This window comes from Mus caroli, chromosome 18, assembly GCF_900094665.2.
Source record: "Mus caroli chromosome 18, CAROLI_EIJ_v1.1, whole genome shotgun sequence".
NCBI lineage: Eukaryota > Metazoa > Chordata > Mammalia > Rodentia > Muridae > Mus > Mus caroli.
In genome coordinates this window covers 51,273,631-51,301,333 of record NC_034587.1, presented here as the reverse complement: position 1 = coordinate 51,301,333, position 27,703 = coordinate 51,273,631, and the positions used below count along the sequence as shown (strand labels likewise).

Sequence of the window (27,703 nt, the reverse complement as noted above, 5' to 3'; positions counted from 1 at the left end):
CATTGACCTACTTTGAACTTTTAGGAAAATAAGAATTGATGAGATATAAGAAGCAGTATTGCTCATCGTCTCTTTCTGAACATATGATTAGAAAAGATGGGTGGCAGGAAGTTTCTAAAATATAGGACATACTGTCTTGTATCATGGAGCCAACACTTCTCAGGACTTCCCCTACAAACCTTTCTCCAGGCCTGCTGGAGGAATGTGTCTTTGAGACTAGCAAAATCTGGCCTTAGAAGCTAAGCTTACTGACTTAGCCATGGTGTGACCCGGACCAAAGATTTAACCTCCTGGAATCTCAATTTACTTATCTGTGGAAACTGGAAACCATGCCAGCAGTTCTGTGGTGCTATTCTGACAAAGAAAGGAGATGATGTGTGTCAAGCCCCAAGATGAAAATAACAATTACTCTCCATTATTGTCAATCTGAGCTACAGTGATTATTTCCATTTGCCTTATGGATTCTTTTGTTCTGAGACAGCAATACAAAGAATGTGCTTAAGTGTCTGGTGCCAGAACTGGTCATGCTGAAATAGACAGTTGCTGATTGTTGGGCTGTCTGCTGAGTGGGAGCATCGCCCAGCAGAAAACGAACAAGACTGTCCCTGGCTTCACCTACCCTCCAGCCTCATGTAGACAGCTTGGCTTAGAGGCAGCTGAAGAATTTCAGCCAAGACACTCAGGGCCTTGGGCTCTGCAGTACACAGGTCATCTATGCAAAAACTTCAGGACCTACAACCCCTTCATAGGGATAGATCTGAGAGAGAGAGAGAGAGAGAGAGAGAGAGAGAGAGAGAGAGAGAGAGATACAACCCCTTCATAGGGATAGATCAGAGAGAGAGAGAGAGAGAGAGAGAGAGAACACATTGGGGACCCGAGCAGAGTGTTCAGGTTTACGGTAGGTCTCTGAATCCATTAGGTCACCGATTCCTCCTGCTGCCCGAAGAGAGGATAGTGATCCTCGCTCAAGTTGTATAACTGCAAAGAGGTACTTCAGGAACGGCAGGAGGGTCACTCTCAGCATTTCTATGATCTGTCCGTGTGGCTTGGGGTAAGAGACCATGTGTCACTTTCTTATGTTACAAAATGAGCAGAGCTGGATTGTGTCACTGCCTTGGGAGGAGAACGTATACGTAGGAGTATGCAAAAAGCACTCTAAAAATCATAATGCAGAGATCGTGCACGCCTCTAATTTCTTATGCTCCCTATTAGCACCGCCTTTTATTGCTGGGGTAGTTTCCTCAACTGTTTTTTTACAGGGTAAGAAAGAGAGCCACAAGAATTTCAGGGTTGCATGAAGACTAAAGCTAGGGAACCCTGTTCAGTAGCAGCCATGTTCTTAAACGGGAGGCTCTGCTTGCTCTGGCCGGAGCTTTGGAGGCCCCTGCGAACCCAGCCTTGCACCTCCAGTCACCTGGCATGCTCCCTGTGGCCCCTTCCAGGGCATTCAGCTCCTTTGTGCTGCTAATGGGAGCCATTGTCCACACAAATGTCTCTGTGAATCTCGCTGGGGACCTGTGCTGTCGCCCTCCCCTGATCTTTCATAAATAGCAGCATGTCTGGATGTAATTGCCAGACGCTAACAGTCTCTTTGACTGTTGTATCTTCCCCTGTGTTAGCCTCTCTTTCCCACAGGGCACACGGTGGGAAGACCCACAGGTGACCTCCCTATGAGGCTATAGATAGCAGCAAGGTAATGGTTTGATTGCTTAACTCTCCCCCAGACACTCTCCAACTCATCTGTACTTCCTTTGTGAACGACACATTTTCACTTAATTTAAAAAAAAAAAAAATTTTTTTTTTGGAGAAGTTTTAGGTTCACGGTAAAACTGAACGGAAAGTACAGAGTTCCTATCTACCTTTACTCCTGTGTAGCCACCTTCTTCTTCTTTTTTCTTTTTCTTTTTTTAAGCTGTTAATAAGGCTTTCCCAGATTTTTCTCTATGAGCTGCTACTTCTCAGTTGGACGGCCGGAGCGCCACACAATAAAGAATCTGTGACAATTGCTGCGGCACTGTACATTGCTATTCTAATCGTATATTTTATTGGACGCCGCGAGTACCTCTTCAAGCCGGCATTTCATTTGCCTTCCTTCGCCTTCTAGAAAAGCCTGCCGCTGTGATGATGGGCGGAAGTAGAGCTAATGGGCTTTTCCAAATTCCTTCTGAGATTCAGAGCGAGAAAGAAGGTGTGAAAGAGAGAGTGAGAGAGAAATCACACAGTCATTTCCAGCCATTTGTGTTAAAACACAAAGAAAACAAGGCACATTCAAAACTGCTAGGCCGGGCAGCCTCCATTAATATTTATTTTGGCATTAATATTGATAAGCAAGTACTTTGTAGCTGGGCTTTGTTGCCTCCCCCAATGTCCTTACACTCCCTGTTATTCAAGCTGGTGGCCATTAGCCTGCGTCTTTCTCTGCACCCGAAGCCTCAAAGGGGCTTGGCAGGTCTCCAGCTCACTTATGCTTAAATGGACACTCGAGCGCCGACGGACACACAGCTAAATAGAGGCCAATAATTCAATACAGTACGACTGTACTGGGGCTGCTAGTAAATCCATCAAGCAGTAAATATCATCTGAAGCCAATGCAAGCTTTTATCTTTCCAATTTTTTTTTTTTTTTTTGAATGTCTGAGCGAGGCCCAAGCATTCGGCGAATCATGTAATTTATTCTGCAGTGCCGAGCCTGGGCTGTCTCAGACATCATATTGACTTTTTTTTTTCTTTCCATCTGTCAGGGGCCGTCAGCAGCTCAGCTATTGTGGGAACGCATCGCATTACATCTATTTATTTATTTATTTCCGCTGCTTCTTTGTAGCATGATTGGGCAAGAACACATTATCTCAGATCAACGGATACCAAGAAAAGCGACTGAACAGCCTCACGACAGCATGTTAAACATTTGTCCTCTCCAGTTTGTTAAATCAGCAAATGCATTCCGAGCAAATGCTTGTAATTGTTGTGAAAGGGCTCCCCACTGCAGGCTTTTACCAAGCTGAAAATATGGCCTGTTATTTTCTTCAGCTCTTTAGGTCAGTGGTGAAGCCAATATATTGTAAATAATGCTGAGCAGCTGGCGTGTTGACTTGATGGTTCTGGGAGCACAGCTTTCTGTACTCAGCGACGCACCTAGCAGTGGCTTTGAATATTGCATGTGCAGTTTGTGTGGGGGGCAATTGTTGTGTAGGTCCATTTTTTTTAAAATGGCTTTCTGTGGACTAACTTCACAGAGTCACTAACTACATTATACTTCACAATAGTTTGCCTCCAACTCAGTTAAGATTCTGAAGACTGGCAGCAGAGCTGTTTTTACTGCTGTGGTCTGTTTGAAGAGTTAAAAGGTATAGACGCCAGGTTTAAGCACTATTGGTGATTCTCTTGTTCTTCCCTCTATGTGGGTTTCCTGAGGAAGAATTTCCCCCAAAGTCCTTGGCAAAGGAACTTGAGACTGCTATGGCCATGGTCAGACATACACTTTGCATTTCGAAGACATCCCCCAGGACATTAGCCAAAGCCACCGGCCCTTTCTAAGAAGAAACCTGTATTCCCGGCATTTAGCGTGACTCTGAGCTCGCAAAATCAGAACTTGCTTAGCATCCCACTCTGAAAGCATACATTATGGAGTGAGTTTAGATGTAACTTTTCTCCTTTAAATATCCAGTAGAGAAGCATTTGCGTATAATGTGTGAATGGTGGCTATGACCTACAATCATCCTTGCCGTTTGTTTAATGCATTAGAAACTGTGGTTAACGATAAGTCACAGCTTTCAATACATGGCTTTAAGTGAGGCTGTTAATGGTTCAAAAGGAAACAGAATCAACATTATCTGAGCAACCTGATTTCTCTCTGTGCTGCATTAGTTTTCAAACTAATAGGGCCCTGTTTACTTGGGAGAATTGATTCTCTCTTGCAATAGATTACTTTTGGGTTTTATGGCACACACAGCATCGTCCTGCAGATGACGGATGACTGCATTTCAGTCTTCATTATCAGTCATACCTCTGAATGCATCCAGTGGGTTTCCACAGCGTTGGTCTGACCAGGAGAATCTGGGTACACATGATATTTTTTGAGGACTGGATGAAAATGTAGTTGGCATTCTGGGTGTAGAGTGAGGCTCATTCTTCCCTTCTATGAGGCGAAAAGCATCAATGCCTATGTTCAATTTCGCTTCATTAACCCACCCCAACTCCCCCCCCCCCCCCCCCCCGTTAGAAAGCCCCACACAGTATGCACTGCTTTTAGAATTCCAAAGAGCAGCCACACTGTGTTTCTAAAGAAGCACATTGAAAAGCAGCTCACTGAGCCATTTTCTAACACCTGAGAGCAATTAATGTAGGCAAAGACAGGAAACATCATCAATTATTTAAAATAAAATGAATATGTAATGTTGACCTTCTCCAACGGCTGTCAGTTCCGTTCTTCCACCTGAATAAACTCACAACACACCCCTGTATTGCACTCTGTGGAGTCAGGCACTGAATGGCCACTCAGAGAACTGCCTGATGATTTCAGCTCAGCACTGAGTTGGAGGAGGGGAAACCCTAGCTCCTGATGAAAAGAGGCGGGGGTCCTGACTCCAGGAACACATTTTCACCTGTGACCAGCAGCTTCAAAGATGACCACTCACCCTAGTCTTTCCCAATTACTTTTACTTATTTCTAATTAGTTTATTTATTTTGTATTCTTTCCCTCATAAGCAAAAGGGTTGACATTCCTGTCATCACAATCCTGAATGTTTATGTGTGTCTTTTTTTTTAATGTTGTATTTTATCTACTTACTTATTGGTTTACAGTCATTAGTTTTCTTTCTCCTTATTTAGAGTTAGCCTTCTCAATCCTGGGGGAGGAGGCAGGATGGTGAATATAGGCCACGGTTGTGTGGAAAAGTCAAAACGATGTGGTGAGACAGCTATGTTGTGGGAAATATTAAAAAGAACTCCATGTTCCCTCACCCAGGCACTGGCAACTCTGCCCAGTGGGGATGGCTGGCCATGCACTGGCAGACAATAGCCATCCTGTTATCTCGTTTAGACTCTCTGGCCCAGAACTCCTGAAATGTCTTCACCCAGCTCCCTAAGTTCCCACTGGCAGCCCCATGCTTCTCTGCTTCAAATCCCTCACAGCCTTTGTGGTACACATCAGGCAAGCTCAAGCTTTGCCGCCATACCTTTCTCTCTTGAACCCAAACCAACTACCACGTGAAGGAAAACACAACACAAACTTAGTTCAGAAATGATGGTAATTCAAACTCTGGGCACAGCAACTAAAATCCTAATCTTATTAGTCTTATTAAATCTAAATCCTCCTGACGGATCCACCACTGAAACTGGGAGATACTTGTAGCTATATTTGTCCTCATGCTATCCTCATCCAAAAAGGGGCCTAACTCTCTCCTGCTTCCTCTCTTCCTCTGTGCAACCCAGAAGTCCCACCTACTCACCCAGTGATTGGTTCCTTTATTCATTAGGTGATTGGTTAACAAGAAGTCATCTGAGTACATGTGACTCACGAGTCATCTGCCTTGTGAATAGACGGCTTTCTACAAATATGAAATTGGGCATCATCTGTGGACAATGTCACCAACAGAACTTGGAGGATGTTTACTGGATGATGTAACTGTGTGTAGGACACAAGGCATGAAACAGAACAGAGGCATCAAGTGGCCCAAGGTTTTCAGAGCAAAGAAAAGGCACAAAGTATCAAGTCCTCTGTGACCGTTCAAGTCAGGCAAAGCTGAAATGCTGGTGTCTATTTCCTCCCTGACTTTGAGTTAGTGATCCTAGGAGAACTCACAAGGACCTCATGCAGGATGCTACAAGCTTCTGGCCAGGCCATTCTTTCAGGGTCCTCCCAAGATAATCCAAAGCCTCAGCCAATGAATAGTCACTGTAGGGCCTCCATCAAGCCTGCAAAAGCAAAGTCATGGTTCAATTGTAGAACTAGAGTTATCAGAGAGATATCCTCAGGCTGTGACTGAGACATATCCTGGCTCTACCATAAAGCTAATAAGTCCCTTTTTGAGGACTTTGTATATTCAAATTAGCTGGCTTCATTTAAGATGCTAACAAAAAAGACAACAGAGATGAATGATTAATTACAAAAAAAAGAAAGGAAAAAGCAATAAGCTCTTTATGTCTCTCTCTCTCTCTCTCTCTGTGTGTGTGTGTGTGTGTGTGTGTGTGTGTGTGTGTGTGTGTGTGTGTGTGTGTGTGTGTGTGTGTGTGTGTGTGTTTCTGAGTCAGTGCCTTACTATGTGGGCCAGAACGGCCCTCAAATTCCTAATTCCCCTGCCTCAGTCTTCCCAATATTTGGATCACAGGCATGTGCCGACACACCCAACCCATTTGCTCCTGCAACATGGCATTCTATAACTTGATCTTTAATATAATAAGCAATTGCCTTCAGAGGAAAAGCCAATTTGAAGAATGTTTTCTTCACTCCTTGCATAATGACCACCATCCCACACAAAGGAAGGATGTTAGGCTTAAGGAACCCATGCCACGGTATGGGTATGTACTCACTAGTAAGTGGATATTAGCCACACACACACACACACACACACACACATACACACACACACACACACAAAGTACAGAATACCCAAGATACAGTCCACAGAACTCAAAAAGCTCAACAAGATGAAGTGCCCAAGTGAGGATGTCTTAGTCCCACTTGGGAGGGAGAAGAAAGCAATCACAAATAGGGAGGGAGGGAGGAACCTGGGAGGGACTGGAGTGGGAGGAAGTGGGGGGGGGGGACCTGATCTGGTATTGGGTGCAGGGTGGGAGAGGGGGGGAGGACTGAAGCTCTGATGGCCAGCAGAAAGAATGTAAACAGGCAACCTCAGGAAGTAGGAGGTTGGGGGAGGGACCCCAGAATGTACCAGAGACCTGAGAGGTTAGAGACTCCCAGGATTCAAAGGGAAGGACCTTAGATGAAATGCCTGACCATAGACAGAGCGAATTTATAGAACCTGCCTCCAGCAGTAAGACAGGACATCAAGTGAAGGATGGAGGCCCCAGGGAGTTTAGAGGTCAGGTGGGTTGGGGGGCTGGGGGCATCCAAGTGGAGATGGGGTGGGGTAGGGAGAAGGTGTGGGATGTGGAGCAGTCAGAGGGTGGATGGGGGCAGGGAATGGGATATGGAGTATAAAAAATAAATTAAAAATAAGGAATAAAGAAACCCATGCCAAAAAGCAGAGCTAGGAGAGGGCAAGCACAATTCGCAGACAGCGCAGAACTCTCTTCTCATCCAGAATTCCAGATTAATTAGCCATCTGTGCACCCAAGAAGGCAGGGATGCCACCATGGCTGTGTGACTCACCACTGTCATGGGAGGAAGCACAGCTGGAGAGCAAGCAGTGGACTCTTGCACGTTATAAATTCAATGATTCCAGTGATAAATAGATGACCGTGTCCGCAGTTGGATTTGAATGGTTAAAAAAGAAGCTAAAACGCTAGGTTATTTGGGTTGGAGAGTAGAGAACAATTTGATGTGGTATAAATATGTCATGATAATAAACCTCATGATTCTGGGACATTAGGGACATTTTATCCAGGATAAACAAACCAGTAAGCCATACTGCTATCCAAGAGCCAGAAGCTAAGATAACATTCTCTCATGGATTGTCCGTCCCTTAGAGCGGCAGAGCCCCCTGAGATCCCAAACATGCCGATATATATGTATAGAGAAAGAATAACATTTCCCAAATCACAAAATCCCAACCACAGTTGTAAGAGCGTATTAAACGAGGGCTTAGAGTCTAAATTTCTGCCCCAGAAATCTCTGCAGAAACCATTACTAAGCAAACACAGCCCCAGACATTTTGCCCTGGCGTCAACTTAGAGCAACTGTACAAAGGGATGGCTGAGGGTTTTTATTTATGCTTGCTAGGGTTGCCAGCATGGGGATGGCATATAGATCAGAGCATAACAAGGAACAGGTCAGAGGATGGAGAGCACCAGGGTGAGACACGGGTCTTTTCCTTTGCCACTTCAGGAAAGGCTTTTCCATAAAGAGAAGTTCTGGCTGAAAATGTCTTGTCATGTAGAGTGAAGATTTATCTTGGTCTAATATTAGAGGAATTCAAACTGGGTAGTTGGGATGATGAACCAAGGGTGGGGAATTATCTCAGAGATCAAGAGGGCTTGCTATTATTGTAGAGAATCTGAATTCAGTACCCAGAACTCCCATTGTTTAAGTGGCTCACAAACTGCCTGCAACTTTAGCTCAAGAGGCTCAGATGCCCTCTTCTGGCCTCCAGAGGTACAAGAACACACATGGTGTACACACAGGGGGAGACATATATACATAGACATACTCAGAATTGAAAATGAATACATTTTATTTTCAAAAAATATTAGGGACTAAGAGATTGAGTAATGACTTAGTGGTTAAAAACACCTATTACTCCTGCAGCGGACTTTGGTTTCCTTCCTAGCACCCATGTAGTGGCTTACAACCACCTGTAACCCCACTTTCAGAATGATTAAATACCCTCTTTGTGGCCTCCGAGGACACCAGGTACAAATTGGGTCCATATAAATACATCCAAGCAAACAGTCATACCATAAGATAAAAAAATAAATGAATGTTCAAAAGGGAAGGGCTAGAGAAATGGCTCAGTAGTTGAAAGCACTTGTTCTTGCAGAGTACCTGGGTTCATAGTGCAGTACCAATACAGTGGTCCAGACCCATCTATAAGGCAGGCAAACACTCATAAACATAACAATAAAATGACTCAGTCAAAAAAAAAAGAGTAAGGAAGAAGTGTATGCATTAGGGATGGAAGAGTCAAATGCTTGGCATTCATGGTGCACTCAGTGCATTCAAAGAAAAGGTGGCGCACACTTTGTCTCTCCCCGGGTTGTGGCAGGGCTCTTGAGTGGCGATTTAGTTCTGGTATATGCTGCATTTTCATCATGGGTTTTGTATTTCATTGTATTTGTCCTTTGTTTGGGGGAAAAATACATTTGGAAAATATAACTAGACTCCTCAATAATGGCTCTGTCCAAGACTGCACAGCTCCCAAACTATTCTCATTTGAAAAGTGACCAAAACACTCATCGCTTATAAGAATAGTTTCAGGAGAAATCCTAAAATATGTAAAGGTACCACAAGGTATCATGTTCCAAAAATCACAGAGCTTGGGAGTACTGTCAGTCTTCCTAGAGTTTCCATTTCTGTTCATTTGGGATCTGTGGTCTTCTGGGACTGCTGTTCTGATAGCTTTCACACCAATTTTATGTTGTATAGGATAGACCATCTCCTTAGGTGTCTACAAATAGGCTGTCAAATTGCATATTTCAGAATTTGGGTATAAAATATAAAGCTGTATATCTCAAACTCAGCCAGCCTTACTTTAGCAGTTGAAAGATTATGGTAGATCCTTAGTAGCTATGGCAGATAAAACTGTATGTATTCTATTCTTTATATTAATTTCATATTGAATTGGTTATCATTTGCTTGCTTTTCTAGATATAATCTAGGTCTTGTCAATAAATGATGCTCTCTTTATAAAATCCTAAGGGAGAGGCCTCCTCTGTGTACACAGAAGAACTGTGAAGACCATGTGTGGATGGATGATATGAGAGCATTAGCCACTATGTACTGGTGGAATAGAGAGGAAGTTATGTGGAATAGAGGGCTTCAGACAGAGAGACAGGTGACAATCTTACACAGAGGCAAAGTCTGTGATATCCACCTTAGAGTCTGCATCTCCAATTCCGAGCATAGGAAGTGTGGAATGATCTCAACCCTATACTGGGGGAACATACATGTATCCATGGGACCTGGCCATGGACTGAACAGGGGAGAATAAGGGGGAGAAAAGTTCTCAGATATCTGGCTTGATCAGAGAGATGTGTGCAATTGTCACTTACTGTGAAAGAGAACTGAAGGCAAGCTTTGAAGAAAGTTCCTGATATGGCTTTGGAAATATAGATAACATGGGAGTTCCTAAGTAGAGATGCTGAGGTGCCAGTTGGAAATCAATGGAAGATGATTAATTTCATAACATGCAACTATGCATCATGGGATCTGATAGGAAAAAAATATTCAGAAGACAAAAATCATAACACTGGGACAAACAGTATGAGTGTTTTCAAATGCCTATCAGCTCTCATCTCACAGAGCTCCTTTGGGCTTGTCAACATGCCCGCCATTGTCCTCGCTCCAGACCCCATGTTGCCTTAGACTCTTCTCATGGCTCTTCCTTGCTTACCTGGAAGCATTTCTCAAAGTTGTGAATTTACTGGACAATTGAGGTGAGCTTTTTATTTCCTTGCAGAATGGAAGTATTCTGAATCTTATTATAAACTCAAATTCTATCCTTCTTCCACAAAGAGAGGAGAGAGGAAGGAGGGAGAGGGAGAGGGAGGGGGAGGGAGAGGGAGGGAGAGGGAAGGGAGAGAGGGGGAGGGAGGGGGAGGGAGAGGGAAGGGGAGAGGGGGGAGAGAGAGAGAGAGAGAGAGAGAGAGAGAGAGAACTTGTATACAGGATACATACAGGAGGTACAAAAGCTATGGCTGTGATTGAAGATGTCTAAGAAACCAGTATTGTAGGAAAGTTTCATGTCAAGTTTATCGCCAACCACCTTCAACTCTGATCATTCAAACATTCTGGTCATTGCCTAGTAAGGCTGAATTCTCCCACTGTCTTACAGCAGTTCATGTCACATGCTATAAATAGCTCTCTATCTGTATTTTTTTAAAAATTATCCAGAGAAGGTGGCATATTTCAGCACTTCAGAGGCTGAGGCGAGAGACTTGCAAGCTTGAGGTCAGCCTGAGCTCAAGGGCAGCTAGACTACACAGTGAGTCCTTGTTTCACAACAAGAAGGAGATTGCTCAGTGTGTAGCTTTTTCTGGGCAAACACGATGACCAGAGTTCAGATCCTCACCATCCACTTAAAGGCTGAGTGTGGCTACAAACACCTATGAAATAAACTCTTGAAAGCAGATTCAGGCAAATACTAGGGTCAAACTTATAGCCATTGTAGCCCATCAACAAACTCCACATTTAGTCAGAGACTGTCATAAAAAACCAAGTACAGAGACATAGAAGACATTCACCATTTGATTCTGGCCCCCACGTGTAGATTCATGGTACACACATCTACACACATATATACATAACACACACACACACAAGTATCAAACAGCCTTGCATTTTTACAAGATACTTCTTAAAATAAGTTTTCAATTTTAGTGAAGATAAGGCAGCAGGTAGAGGTTGCTAATATTTTCAAAAGAGGGATTTAGATATAGGCACACATAAAAATCCTATTCCATGCAATATAACTGCTAACAAATTGAAAAGCCAGCTTCCAAAAATAAATGTATCTCTTTCCTCTTTGCTGAAATGGTCCTTTTAAAACCAGAGACAGAGAGCATGGATAATCTGAAAATTAGATAATCCATTATAGTACAATCACGAAATGAGTGTATAAGCAAATACTGAGGATTTTATACATCATTACCCATCAAAGCTCTTATTCTTTGAGCTTTTAAGTATATGAGCTCTCTTCTAAACACACACTCCCAGGAAGGTACAGACTCCCATGAGGATCCGGTAAATACTTCTAACAGAAGCATAGAGTGAAGGTTACAGGAAACTTATTTCTATGACTGAGAGAGAGAGCAGTTGTAAAGGGTGCCTTAGTGGTCAGCGCTACACACAGCAAGCTGCTGCCTTGCCTTCACTTATTACTGTATTTAGGCTTTAGAACTTGGTCTGTGATGTAGCTCTCAGTATACCAATCTACATTTGTATTTATCTGTCACATGATTGGTTTTATCTGAAGAACTTTGGCAGACTGTAGGTTATTTCTTAGTAGTATTCAAATATGGAAGGAGCTTAGACCTTTTTAATAGGCTCTTGGATATTTTGGACAAACCTGCCTGTCCTATTTTATCCTCAGGTTCAGTCATGTTTACCCTCAAATATTTGTGCAGCTGAGTTAGCCTCTTATGTCCCCAGCCTGTCCATATGATAACTGGTTGGTGTTGACTTTAATATTACAAAACTGTGGGGTTGGCAGTGGCTGAGTTGGTAGAATGATTCACACACCAGTATGAGGACTTGAGCTTGACTCCCAGCTCAAGTCAAGCTGTGTTAAGAAGAAGCAGGGTACATCAGCATGCACTGGTAACTTTAACACTGGGGAGGTAGAGAATCAACGAGGCTTGACAGCCAGCTAGTTTAACTGCTTCAGTGGGTCCTGGCTTCAGTGTGAGATCCTTCTTAGAAAAGCAAGATAGAAATTCGGAAAGATACCTGGCATAAGACATAAAGAAGGAGAGAGAAGAGAGATGTATATATATATATACAGAGAGAGAGAGAGAGAGAGAGAGACAGAGACAGAGACAGAGAGACAGAGAGACAGAGAGACAGAGAGAGACAGAGACAGAGAGACAGAGAGACAGAGAGAGAGACAGAGAGAGACAGAGAACACAATAATGATTTTAGGATTTCAATATTACTGGGTTATAGCCAGAGCATCATTCTTTGCTCAAATTATGTTAGGAAGTCTGGAATTATCTTTGTATTTATTTCCAGCCCATTTTCCCCATGTTGCCTTAACTAAAAAACAAGTAGAAACATTGGTATTTTATTCAAAAACATTATAACAATGAGATATAGAGAGACTGACAGGCAGATGATAGATAGATAGATAGATAGATAGATAGATAGATAGATAGATTAGATTAGATTAGATTAGATTAGATTAGATTAGATAGACAGATAGATAAACTTTTTCCTTGTCTTCCACTCTCTAAACTTTTAGGTTTCTGGCACCCTTGCCCTTAGGAATCCTATGAACAAACATTTTATTTCAAGCTTTGGGAAATTCCAAACCCATAGGAGGAATCCTATGCCATCAGTATATCAGAGGGAGGGGTTTATATTGACTGGCTGGCTAGTTTTATATCGACTTGACCCAAGTGAGTCTCTTGTGCTGAAATATGAACTTGGCACTGTAAGAGTCACCCAGGTAGTACTGGTTTTCATGGCATGAAGGAGTCAATATTTTGGAGGTACCAGTACCATGGGAGGACCACCAAGAACAGCAGCAGCAGCGGTGTGGAGCCAGTTGGAGCCTAGAAGAGAAGCCATGTTTTCTGCAGAGGGTGGAGCTGGAGAGGTGACCTAAACTTTTTGGAGGAACACAGAGGGTTATGAGGGGATCTCAGATGTTGGATACTGAGTTAGTTACAGTTAGAGTTTGGTTTGGATTAGTTCAGAATGCGTCTGTGCTCGGGTTCTTTCAACTTGAAGTAAGAAAGCATTTAACTTATTTTTTGTTTTGTTTTTGTTTTATATGAGCTCACAGTTGAGAGACACTAGATTTTAAGACTTTAGACTTTTTTAAATGAGACTGGATATTTTAAAGAAAGTGAAATTTTAAGTGTTTGAACTTTGAAAGGCTGTGGGACTTCTTAGGTTTGTAAAATATTTTATATTGTCATTTCAATATTAATGTTTGATATTTAGGGTGAAGAAAAACAAGGAAAGGTTATGGTTTAATAGTGAGATATTTGTGTGTTAAGTTGGCAAGGATTCATCTGTACTGCCTAGTTTTACTTGACACAAACTTGAATCATTTGAGAAGAGCCTTGTACTGGCTGGTTTTGTGTGCCAACTTGACACAAGCGGGAGTTATCACAGAGAAAGGAGCCTCCCTTGAGGAAATGCTTCCATGAGATCCAGCTGTAAGGCATTTTCTCAATTAGTGATCAAGGATGGGCGGGCCCATTGTGGATGATGCCATCCTTAGATTGGTAGTTCTGGGTTCTACCAGAAAGTAAACCAAGCAAGCCAGGGGAAGCAAGCCAGTAAGTAACATTCTTCCATGGCCTCTGCATCAACTCCTGCTTCCTTACCTGCTTGAGTTCCAGTCATGACTTCCTTTGGTGATGAACAGCAATGTAGAAATTTAAATGGAATAAACCCTTTCCTCCCCTACTTACTTCTCTGTCATGATGTTTTGTTCAGGAATAGAAACCCTGACTAAGACAAGCCTCTATTGAGAAAATAACTCCATTAAGTTAGGTAAGCCTGTAGGGCATTTTACTTTCCTTAATTAGTGATTGATATGGGAGGGCCCAGTTGGGTAAAACGGAATATTGAGGACAGCTAAAATGAAAGGCCATTTGAGGGGTCATATGGAACCCTACTACAGTAGAAGATTTTTAAGATATGTGCATATATTGAAGAAATCAAAATGGAATCATCAAGTAATAAGAAAGACAAAGCTACAACTGGACATCTCTTGCCACCAAATGAAGCTTGGGTTACATATAATTCAGTCATTGGTCAAAAGGGTTCTGTGTTGGCTAGTTTTATGACAACTTGACCCAAGCTAGAATCAGTCTGAGAGGAGGGAGTCACAATTCAGAAAATACCTCTATAAAGTTTAGCTATAGGCAAGCTGTCATGGCATATCCATATTTAGTGAATGATGAGGATGGGTCCAGTTCACTGTGGGTAGAGCCATCCCTGAGCTGGTAGTCATGGGTTCTATGAGAAAGCAGACTAAGTCACGGGAAGAAAGACTGTAAGCAGCACCCCTCCATGGCCTCTGCATCAGCTCCTGCCTTCAGGTTCCTGCCCTGTTTGAGTTCCTGTCCTGACTTCCTTTAGTGATAGACTATGCATGTGGAAGCAGAAGCCAGATAAAGCCTTTTCTCCCAACTTGCTTTTGATTGTGGTGTTTCATCACAGCAATAGTAACTCAAGCTAAATCAAGGGCATGCTTCTGTTCATTTCTTATGTGAAAAAAAATGCTGTTTCTATTACAGTGTTCATCCCTAAGACCATAGGCCATGAACCTTTCCTTATGCACCTGTGGTGGTTTGTATATACTTAACCCGGGGAGTGGCACTGTTAGAAGGTGTGGCCCTGTTGGAGTAGGTATATCACTGTGGGTGTGAGCTTTAAGACCTTCATCTTAACTGCCTGGAAGCCAGTATTCTGCTAGCAGCCTTCAGATGAAGATGTAGAACTCTCAGCTCCAGCTGTACCATGCCTACCTGTATGCTGCCATGTTCCTGCCTTAATGATAATAGACTGAACCTCTGAACCTGTAAGCCAGCCCCAATTAAATGTTGTCCTTATGAGAGCTGCCTTCGTCGTGGTGTCTGTTCACAGCAGTAAAACCCTAAGACATACAGTTGATCTTCCAGCCTGTGGCTGGATTTCATTAATCCAGCCATTCTTCCCCATGGTCCATTTCTTAACACAATGTAAAGTATCTTCAAAAAATACTATTATTTTATTCAGTGTGTGTGTGTGTGTGTGTGAGAGAGAGAGAGAGAGAGAGAGAAAGACAGAGACAGAGACAGAGACAGAGACAGAGACAGAGACAGAGACAGACAGACAGACACACACACACACACACAGAGAGAGAGAGAGAGAGAGAGAGAGAGAGAGAGAGAGAGAGAGAGACATAATCTGAAAGAATTGTTTTCTTCTTCCATATCAGGGTCCTGGGCGGGGGGTAAATTGATGTTGTCCAGGTTAACAGCAAGCACATTTATCCTCTGAGTCCCCTTGCCAGTCCATGAGTTGTTTTTAAATATTTTATATTTATTTTAGCATAATTGTTTCTTCTAGTAAAGCCTAAAACACTGAACCACTGCAATTGTATTCAGTTGTAGGGGACAAAATCCCCTACACAGAAACTTAAATATCACAAGATTACACAGCTCAGACAGCATGAAATCTGAGGTAAATAGCTCATGTGTGAGTTGTGCCACAGCGTTGAAATCAGACCACGGGCAGACCACGGGGCTTTAAAACGTTCTTCTCCATTGTCCTCATGTTTTGACTTGTCTCTGCATGGAATCAAGATGACTTCCATGCCTCCAAACACTGAGTACTTACAACGCACAGAAAATGAGAAAGAATGCAAGGAAAAGACATATCATTTAGCAAGCAAAGGGTTTCCTTCTTTAGTTCATAGGGGACATCTGTCATAAGGTTTCCTCAGAAACTGGCCAAGGCTGTGGTTTCTGTCTCCTCCTTAATACAGCATGCTCTGGGAGATGACTGTGTCAATCTTTGAGGCTGCTCAGTAGAAGGAGGTGAAGTGAAGAGAACCATGAGTTGCTCTTTACTAACCAGCCGGGGCATGTTCAACGGTGAGTGGCTCTGATCCTTCCCAGGACTGACCTCTTCTTCAGCTATGCGGAGACCCAGGCAAGCCTCTGAGATCACATTAATACCTGTTAATTAAATCTTTAGCCAAGGGCAATCCAAGTACTCCATTCCTGTCTGGAGGAAATATGCTCTAATCCCCCAAATTATATCATCCCAGTATACTTCCTACTTGCTGACCTGGTTTGGTTTATGTTTGAGCTAAAAGGACTCTGAATGACATAAGCAAGTTTTATTAACTGCCTTGTGGAGACAGTATGTAGAGGTGGCCAGTGTTTGCTCAGTCACCCCATGGGGCTCAGCCTTGAACTGTCCTGGCCAGAAATCTCTGACTGAAGTGCTAGTCTGGGAGATCCTCAGCTCTTGGTACTCATAGTTACCTCAGCTCCTGCACACTGGAATGTTAGTCTTTTATCCCTCGGATCCCATCTCAGAAAGTCCCCTTCCTCATGAGATAATCAGATCTTGTGAGCTTTGGGTCTTGCTATCAAGAACCCTGGCTGATCCTTAGCCAAAGCCAGTCCTCTGCTGTACACTGTGCTGTCTGCCTGCTTTCTCTTGGGCCCAAGCTTGTCCTTTACGGAAATAGGAGGAAGATGTACTTAGGAAGGGAGGCAAAGCTGCCTTTGAGTCAGTCATATGATTCCTAAGAAAGGCAGCCATCTCTCTCCATCTCCCTAGAGCTGGTTTCTTAGAATTGTGAACAAGAAGTGGCTGTTTCTTCTCTGAAAGCCCCAGATCCTTTGGGGAGGCATGACAGAGACTTCATTTCCTATCTTCACAGATACTTGAGTATGTAATTGAGAGCAAATTGGCCAGATGTTACCCCAAACTTGGCCCTTTCAGGCTGAAAAGTCCTTGTCTGCAATGGCTTGGAGCCAGGCATGTTTCCAAGTTCCCAAATTTAAGTGTTTTCCTGCTACCACATAAACATCTGTGATCACTCATACTTGCAGCAGCTCTTTGGTCTGCTTTTCAGACCCATTTCACAGGCAAGGAAGGCAAGGTTCAGAGATAGTAACATAACTTACAAGAGTAAGAATTATGGGCAATTGACATGTTAACCACAGAGACTCAATTAATTTGAATTGATTTATTAGCATACATTAATTATGCATAAGGACAGTTTCATTATAATATTTTATCTATGTATATGGCGTCACCATTTTCTCCCCTCCCCTATTATCCTCCTACCCCTCTCCCACTTCCGCTGGTCCTTAGCCTCTTCCAACACTAGTTTTAAAAACAAACTCTTTTGGACTATTTTAATGTGCATAATGAGATATCTTCAGGAAGAGATTCAAGTTTATACATCAAAATCTTTAAGTTTTGTAAATGCCTGGGCAGCCTGAATGCAATTCATGTGAATTTTTACTGCATCTGCATTTATGACTTCAGCCTATCCCAAAAAGCCAGATGTGCTGTATTTCTGGTATCATACTGGCACTCAGAAGATTTCATATTTTAGAGTTTTAGAGTATATTACTGTACAGTGTATTACTTATTTTGGCATCCAAAACAACTGCCATAGCTGAAAATTATTTATTATTATTCTATGTATGTGCCCCTCCCTTTGTGGCAGAAAGGATACTCCATACTCCATAAAACATTAATTTCTCATAAGCAATGTAAGGATACATTTAGTAGATAAGATTTTAAACAGACTGCATAGTTTATTTTCGTTTTCCCTACAATGAGATATCCAATAAGTACAAGCCCTCAATATGGTTGGAATACACTGTGACTTACAAATTGTATGTACATATGTGTGTGTGTGTATGTGTGTGTGCATACATGCAATCTGTGTGCACATGTATATGCAGTGTGTACCCATACGGAGGACAGAGTGGATCGAGGGCATCCTTCTCCAATGGTCTCTGCCTTGTAGGTTTGAGACATGTCTTACTAACCTGGAAATTTGCATTTAGATGAGGCTTCCTGTCCAGTGAGCTCTTAGGATTTCCCTATCTCAATGCCTATGTCTCATTTCTCAGTGCTAAAGCTATAGGCATATGCAGCTAGCCTGTCTTTTACATGGTTGCTAGGGATTTGAATTCAGATCTCCAAGCTTACAGAGCAAATACTATTACCCATGAAAACACCTTCCCATCCTCTTGCTCTATGAACATCCACTATATAAACTGTTTCTGGATTTATTGGTGGTCCCTAAAAGTAGCTCTAAAACTCACAAAATAGATTTGCTATTCCAATGTTTTTTTTACATGACTTGATATTCTGTCCTCCTGGGCCATAATTCTTTGGGATTTTTGAACACCCAATACAGTAGTATTTTCCCTCTGTGAATCTTGTAGCATGTTTATAAATTGTGAACATTTTGATGATTGTGTTCCAAGAGCTGTTCATTAAAAGTCACTTGACAGCTAAGAAGCAAAAGTTATTTTCTTCCAGAAAGCTGGAGTTTAGCCAAAGCTAACCTTTTAGGCTGAAAACTGTAGTAATACCTTCTATCTAGAAGCTCACACCATTGTCCTGCCCATTAAGAGATGGGACTGCTCAACTTTCCTATGTAGGGAGACAGAGTGTACCAGGAGAGCACATGAGTACTGATAACAAGCAATTCTACCTCCATGTTCCTGTGTGACACAGACACAGCACTTTGGTTTTAGAGCTGGGGCCTCTTTACCCATCTGCTGAGAGCTGTGTGGGCTGGATGAGAAATAGTTTTATTTTAAAGCAACCCTTCAGTAACTCTTGGGCACAGAATGGTGTCTCTGACAGTTCCCCCTTTTCTTACTATCTGGTGAAAAACAAACTCTACAGTAGTGTCACTCGATTCAACAGTGTGGTTTTATTGTGGAGAGGCTTTGGTGTCAAAAACAAAGAAAACAAAATACAGGGTTACCAAACAAAATTCCAATCCTCCCCTGTAAGCAGAGTCATCACATCTGTGTTTGATATCATAATTAAGGCCTTCCATTAAAAAATGTAAAGTAGTTGCTTCAATAGAATAAAGCATTTCTAGGAGGAGTGAAGAAAAATGTGCGGTTGCATGAAAACAGTGACATATTATTCAATTGTTTGTGTAAAGACCACAATCCACTGCTTGTCATACCATGCAGTGCTTGGGCCTGCTTTCCCTCTCTCTTCTTGCTCCTTGTCTCTCCCCCTCCCATTCCCCCATCTCCCTCCTCTGTTGGTTTTTGCTGTATTTTAAGCAAGCAGAGGTTTGGAGGATTCTAGCAATATTCCTAAGAGGAAAGATACTCTCTTGAGTGACGATCTGCCTCTGCAATAAAGCTCTTACCTGTCGCTTTAATCTATGGTGGATCTAACCAACCTGCATATAGGCTCCTGTGCTGACCTTAGACAGAACACAGGTACCACTCATGGCTCTTATACAGTGCTTTGAGCCTCAGACATTTTTCATTGGGGTTGTTCAGGTGGTCTCACATGTGCCACTAGGGTCAGATCTTGGGTCAAAATGTTTTGTGGTTTATTACTGTCTTTCTGTTTTCTTCTTCTGATAACCAAAGGAAAAGAGCCCCTCAGAAGTCTTCATTCCTCTCAGTATAACTGCCTTTGCTACCCACTCTTTGCTGCCCAGAACATTGTGTTCTGACTTTACCAGAACACATTATATGTATAGTATGCATTGTCTGTATTCCTACTATACTCTGATATTGAAAAAGGCAGAACATGACTATGTGTTTCATCATTGTCTTTTCTCCTCCTCTTCCTCCTCCTCTGCCTCCTTCTCCTCCTGTTCCTCCTTGAGAAGACATCATTATATGGCCTTAGGTGGTCTGGGAGTCACTGTAGATTCAGATATCATTCAAGTTATGAGAAGCCTCATGTCTCTGTCTCTTAATCATTGGTTTTACAGGTGTTCACCCCCATGCCTGGCCCCTTCTACTGCTATCTTCTTGGCCTATGGGAAGATAATTACTGTAGCATAAGTGCTTCTCACATGTATCCCTAGCATTTTCTCTCAGTCTTTGAATATTTTAATGTCTAGACTTCCAAAGACTGGATGCGGAGGGGGGTGGGTGCAGATCAGGAGGGGAAAGGGCATAAGTGGTGGCAGAAGCAATTGGAAGAGGTGAAGGCTAGTGAACCTAGAGTGTCTGGCTTGGAACAATGGAGATGGGTCATGAGTTCTTTATTAACTGGCTGTGCTGGGAACCATGTTTTGTCTCTTCAGAAGGAACCCCACTGAGGGTTGAGAGATATTTTCAGTTGGTCCTTATGTTCATAGTGACTCCAGACACAATGAAGCCAGTGAATTTTTCATTACCTACCTGGGTGCCTCTCAATAGGTTGATTTAGAACCTTAATTAAATTGGCTCCACTTTGCAAAGGAGTCGCCAGAGACAACATACTTTGGCTTACAGGGGACCTTAGTGGTCTATCTGCAAGTTAAACTATTGACTTTCTCTGGAAGAGGCTGCATTCTCAATTTCTCAGTTTACCCATTTATAAAATAGTATATCTACAGTTAAGTTGTGCAAATCTGATTCACTGTTGGCAGAATACTCATAAAAACTTCTGACAGATTCATTTAAAAAATGAATAACATTTCACTGATTTGATTGCAATTTAGCAGATACATACTTAACACTTCAATTATATTAATCAAAATGAAGTTTTTTTTCATATGACAGCTTCAAGCCAACAGTCTAAGTCTTCAAACCTATTTCACCCGCTTCATGAGAGCATCAGGCGTGACAAATGCTTAGTTGTAATACGAAGCCAGAGAACTCGGTTCAGTGGCATTTGTTTTGTTTAACAGCACAGGCATCCCCTACAATTGGGTGAACATTATAGATTTGTTCATGAAGAATGATTCTCTTGCTCACCTTTGCCAACCTTCTCCCTCCGTGTATACTTACTAGACACACTTACCTGGTTAACTTACTTAGAAGTTTCTCAAGGCCAATGACAGTGCTAAGACTTTAAAGTCCATTCCTTCACTAGAATCAAATCTGTAAGGTCATTGCACTACTGTGGTTCTTCAGTGCTTACATCCAGTCCGCCATTAATCCTTGTCTCCCCACACCTACCTTTGAACAAAGTGGCCATCAGTCCTGCCTCACATGTATTTCACTTCCTTACAACAAAACCTTCCTACTGTCTCCAAGGCAATTGTGACAGCCTCTTAGCTGCTTTTCCTTGTTCCATGTTTATTTTACTTGATGGTTTTCTGAATTTTGTGTGTGTGTGTGTGTGTGTGTGTGTGTGTCTGGGGGAGTTAAATAAAAGATTCTAGAATGAAGGTTTTATCATCCAGTTTTTTAGGCTGGCAAATCACATTGTCCCATGGGCATGGTTCTAATCTCTTAGCTAGCTGGCTAAGACAGACAACCTCTCAATCACACTAGACTTTCACTCTTACTCAGCGCTGTCATTCTCCTTCCAAATGTGTGAGAGATCTTGTGCACCTTCTTTTTCCTCATTTTTCCTTCCTTCCACCATTATGGCTACATGTCATGTCTTTCAGAAGGCTTCTGCCATTTACCACCCACAGAGCCACATTAGGAAATGTCAGCCAGACAGTCCCCAACACAGGTGTGTGCTGTTGTCCACACTCGCCAGAGTATGTGGAAGGCGAGTAGTGATAACATGAGTCTCCGTCTGTACATTTTTCCACAGACCCAGACCCCAGACTTATTCCCCCTGTATCCTTAGTGCCTTTCTGAATAAATGGTGAAACAAATAGGATTTACTATTCAGGAAGGGTAGGGTAATACATAAAGCAATTATTTAATTACTATGACATTTTTAGGATTTCAAGTTCTTGCATAAGTTGAAGAAGAGCTATCTTGTAACATTGAACTATCTTTTTACCTTTAATGGGCATTCAGGATAGACCACCCCTTGTTAGGATAATTCGAGGATAGAATAGTATTTCCCACTCTACAGTGTTTTGGATCTAGGAGCATCCCACATTGGAGGGTTCTATAACCACTTGTGTTTAGCATTAAGAGCAGCACTGAGAAAGCAGCCAGGAAAGATGACCTGCACGAGGTGCTCTTCCTTCCCTAGTCCTCCGTGGGCCACCCCTTCATCACAGCTCTTCACTACTCTTCAGGCCTATTTGCCTTCTTGTCTCATGCCCAGACCTGAACACACCTATCCCTTCAAGAGATTCTCAGTCTTTCTCCTCAGGCTTCCAGCAACCCTACACAGGAGCAGTTCCATATCCTAAATCTGGGCAGCCAATAAGGCACAAGATGGACATTAAATATGGCAAATCTTGGCCTGGGCACATAGCTCGGGGTCAAAAGAACCCTTGCTTGGAATGCAGAAGATCCTGGATTGAGTCTTCCAAACCACAATAAAGATTCACCTGAGACACAGCATATCCTGAATGCAACGCTTCCTCTACTTTGTCGCTGTGTATGTGAATGGGGCTTAGGTATCTAGGCAGAGCCTGAGTGTCCTTCCCTTGTCTCATATGCTATACAAAATTCATTTAAGGCCCCCTTGACACTATCTCTTTAGCACATTATTTCCTTTCTGTCTTATTATGTCAATGGCTATAACTGGCAATTTTTGGCTATATCTAGCTTCTGGCTATGCCAAGTTTAAGCTGAGATGTGAATGTGTTCAGGTGGGCATAAGTGATCCAATTTGCAGTTAGGTCATCTGCTGCTTCATCTAGATTTTCCCTCATTCACTCTCACCTTCTCTCTTTTAGAGGCCTGACCATCTCTGCTCAGCAACAGAATGATTGGATTTGCTCCTACTTAAAAGCCATCAAAGGCCTCCTACTGTTCTGAACAGATGGTCTCAATGATCCATTCTGTACATCTGGATTATCTGGGCAGCTAGAGAAAATCACCACTCTCTTATCAATTTCCTCCCACTCTCAAGTGTAGAACAAAAGGCTCTATATTATCACATGTTTCAAAGTCATCCTAATTTTCAGTCAGGACTCACAGAATTTAGTCTAACCTATTAAAAAGAAACTTACAATTGCAAACTATTACAGTCAAAATTTTAAGTGTTCTCTCAAAGACATATGCTAAAGGATTTGGGGCCAGCCTGTGGCACTACTGGGACCTATGGAACCTTTAGAAGGTGGGTGATAGTGGAGAGGAGTTAAATTGAAATTTTGAAGTTCAAAAAAAATGGGGTGACCTTTTGAAGGGGATTTAAGATGCTACCCACTCTGTTTCTCTCTCTGTCTCTCTGTCTCTCTGTCTCTCTCTGTGTCTCTCTGTCTCTGTCTCTCTCATTCTCTCTCTCTCTCTCTCTTTTTGCTTCTCAGTCACCTTGGAGTGAGCAGTTTCTCTACTGACTATACCAAGACACAGTCCCATGTGTCACTGTAGACCTCAATCAATAGAACCAATTGACATGGACTGAGACCTCTATATAAATCTCTATATAATACCAACTAAAAGATGCTCCAACATAAAATAAGGACACATGCTCCACTATGTTTATAGCAGCCTTATTTATAATAGCCAGAAGTGGAAAGAACCCAGATGTCCTTCAACAGAGGACTGGATACAGAAAATGTGGCACATTTACACAATGGAGTACTACTCAGTTATTAAAAACAGTGACTTAATAAAATTCTTAGACAAATGGATGGAACTAGAAAATATCCTGAGTGAGGTAACCCAAGCACAAAAGAACACACATGGTATGCACTATTGATAAGTAGATATTAGTCCAAAAGCTTGGAATAACCAAGATATAATTTACAGATCACATGAAGCTCAAGAAGAAGGAAGACCAAAGTGTGGATGATTTAGTCCTTCTTAGAAGTGGGAACAAAATACTCATGGGAGCAAATATGAAGACGGAGTGTGGAGCAGAGACTGAAGCAAAGGCCAGAGATTGTACCACCTGGGGATCCATCCCATATACAGTCACCAAACCAACACACTATTGTGGATGCCAAGACGTACTTGCTCACAGGAGCCTGATATGGCTGTCTCCTGAGAGGTTCTGCAAGAGCCTGACAAATGCAGAGGTGGACGCTCATAGCCAACCATTATACTGAGCACTGGGTCCCCAATGGAGGAGTTAGAAAAAGAACTGAAGAAGATGAATGGGTTTGCAACCCCATAGGAAGAACAACAATATCAACCAACCAGACTGCCCCCAGAGCTCCCAGGGACTCAAGCAACCACAGAGTACACATGGAAGGACCCATGGCTCCAGCCACATATGTAGCAGAGGATGGACTTTTCGGGCATCAATGGGAGAAGAGGTCCTTGGTCCTGTGACGGGAATACAAAGGTGGGGAGGCGGGAGTGGGTGGGTGGGTGGGAGGAGGAGCATCCTCATGGAAGCAGTGGGAGGGGGTGATAGGATAGGTTAAACCTTTGAAATGTAAATAAAGAAACTATCCAATAAAAAAGAAACTAAAGAACAATAAAAAATTTAAAGACAAGCTGAGAATAATATGTTAATATTAATGATAATAATAATAATAAAGAGTCAAAATAAACATTTCGAACTTGCAACTTGTCTGTTACAGGCATTTTATCACAGTGACAGGGAGACGACATGCTGACCTGAAGGATAGTGAGTGAGAAGCATGTCTGTATGTGTCCTCTAGTTTCTGCTCAGGTCATTGCACACTGACTTCCCTATGGCCCCCTCAAACATGAAGGTTTGAGATCTTTACAACCATTGCTGCTTCTGCTGCCTTTCTCCTAGGCTGCCTCTTCTTTTCACTTTCTTGTCAAACATATATATGTTTAATAAAGCCCAGTGAGCCTGTCCTGAAGTATCTCGTTCCTCTGCTGAACGACACACACAATCCCTTGGTTTTCCATGGAGGGGGCACACCCGACAGCCCATCGTCTCAGGCTCCTCAGACTTTCCTGTGCACACAAATGCCGAGTTGTTGAGAGCAGACTGAGGTTAGTTAGAGGAAGGACTGACTTTGTGTGGTCTTAACAAGCTCCTAGGTGAATCACACATTGATTACAAGGCTTTAGAGCACTTAACTTGCTTTTCTGTTTGTTGTAGGTTGATTCCTATCGATGTGATAAACATCAAAAACAAAAGCAACTTGGGGAGGAAAGCTTTCATTTCCTGTTACAAATTAAGGTTCATCCCCGAGGGAAGCCAAGGCAGGATCTTGAAACAGAAACCACAGAGGGCGGAGGTTTACCAGCTTGCTGACTCAGGTTCACCTCTCTTAGAAAGCCCAGGCCCACCTGCCTAGGAACAGTACCACCCACAGAGGGCTGGGCTTCCTTCTTCAATTAGCAGTCCAGAAAATGCCCCACAGACATGTCCACAGGCCAGTGTGATGGAGGCAGTTCTTCAACTGAGGCTCACTCTTCCCAACTCTGTCAAGTTAATAATCAAGATTATCCAGCCACCACAGCATCTGTAGTTTTTGCTTTATATACTAGAATCAATAATGACTTGTATTATAGACATATTTTTATCTGAGTTCAATACTTGACACACAATAGTCAGCTGCTAGCTAATTGCTGCATAAATGAGAAAATGTTTTATGAACAATCGAGCAAACAAAAGAAGAAATGAAGGAAGAGGAAGCAAGAAGGGAGCCGGGAAGGACTAGAGGGAAGAATGAAGACATTATTATGACTGTCTCTCAATCCACAATTTGGATGAATAAATGTACCTCATCATCAAAAGGCAAATTTTGCATACATTTCAGAAATATTTGACAACCACTCCAGAATGATATCTCTTTGAAAGCCTTTTGCTCCCCTTCAAAGGAGATAGTGGCAGCATTTCTAAAACGTAGCCCGGATTATGGAAAGAAGAGGAACATAGCAGGAGGTATAGCAGGAGGTGCTTCATGGCTCTGGAGGAGAAGTTCACAGTGCAGGAAAGCATGACCAGCAACAAGCCCTTGATAAGTCAAAGCCAGCTGGCTTCACACCAGCGGTAACCAGGCCACGGTTCCCCTTTCCCCGTGACAGTTATATACCTCCTTTATGTTTATATGGTTAGACGGGAGGCAGTGAGTGAGGGTCATTGAAGCCACCATCTTTGGTGCCTCTGTGTGATATTTTTCATTCAGTGAATTATGAGCTTCCTGCCTCTGAGCAGTGTTACCTCTCCAAGGTATAGCATCTTTGAGTGCATGGCAAATAGTGTAAAGTCAATATAAAAGAATGCAGTAAGAGCCAAATGTGCTATCGAATGGAAAAGACCGGCATGGTGCTGGACACATCTTTAAATGTGGAAAGCAAAACAGCAAATAAACAGTGGTGACGATGAGGATCCAGTCCAATTCCTATCTTAGGTAGACAGCTTGGGAGCATACTTCAATCAAAGGACAGGCTTCAGGGCCAGACAAGTCCAACTTCAAATGCTATTTATCTGTTGTCTGAATGCAAAAATTACTTACATTTTCAATCATCTGCAAATTAGATAAAATTATATTTATTTTCTTGACTTTCTGTTTAATTAGCAATATAAACATTTGCCCCTTGTTGGTGAGATTTGTCTATATGTAATACACATGCTTGTGTGGGGATGCACATGTGTGTGCAAGTGTGTGTATGCATGTGGAGACCAGGGACTGATACTATATCTCTTAATTTTCTTAGGCAGGGTCTTGTACTGGAGTTGGAGGAGTCCAATTAGATGAGTCTAGCTAGTTAGCTTGTTCCAGAGATCCCCTGTGTCTTCCTACTGAGCATTAAGATTATAGGCAAGCTACCATGCTGACCTGGCATTCATATGTGTTCTAGTGATCTACATTCTTGTCTCCGTGTTTTTACAGCCACTGAGCCACCTTTCCAGCCTTAGGTTTGATTTTTGTTTTTTGTTTTTTTTTTTTAAATCAGACTCAAAGTTGTGTTGGAAAAGTTTATGTTCATTTTTTTTCTATCCACAAAGAAACAACCAGAAGAATAAATGCTCTTTGAGCTACAATTACATACTCTAATGTACTGTAGCAGACAGTCAGGTACACAGTATCTTGCAAGCCTCTTAGAACAGGGCCAGCCATTCTGCCACTTGGAAGATTAACAATATCTCCATCAATACCTCTTATCCTCAAAGGCAGGAATCAGGAAACTATAACCCAAACACCCAAATCTAGTCTCATGCCTATTTTTGTAAATAGTTACTGAAATATAACTATAGTTATTCATGTCGGTATTACCAAAACTACCTTTATTCTAAAAGGAGAGGCTGAAAACTTATGACATATATGTCCCATTGTCCACCATCTGAGTTGCACATATACAAAAAAAATTGTAGGGAAAGTTTTTGGTCTCTGTTACAAATTAATAAAGTACATAGAAATATCCCTTTAATAAGAAAAGTTATGAATTATAAACATGATAAGATTAAGACATTTTTAAAAAGCCATCTCATCCCATAGAGACGATTGCAACTCTTGTGAGCAGGTATGTGATGATTGCCAGTGATCAAGAGGGAGAACCTCTAAGGAGAAGGGGCACAGAAGTGGGGCGTGTTAAATGCTTCAAGGGTTTAGAATAGCTTGGTCTTTTATACACAGTGAGCAGGTGAAGAAGTAACAAAATTCTAGGCCTTTAGGTCGAGGCTTGGGAATGTAACCTTTGTGACTCTTTGCTCCAAGGTATGCTAATCATACCTTGAT

General features: G+C 42.3%; 1 long non-coding RNA gene across 1 annotated transcript in view; it reads right to left on the bottom strand.

Annotated features, from left to right (window-relative positions):
• Positions 1-2,276: 2,276 nt before the first annotated feature.
• The window catches only part of LOC110284419, a 31,818-nt gene continuing 6,391 nt past the window's right edge, over positions 2,277-27,703 (bottom strand). The window contains exons 2-3 of the long non-coding RNA XR_002376929.1: positions 5,806-5,912; positions 2,277-4,134 (exon numbers count right to left, since the gene is read on the bottom strand). This is a non-coding gene — a long non-coding RNA (uncharacterized LOC110284419). The remainder of the gene's footprint in view (positions 4,135-5,805; positions 5,913-27,703) is intronic.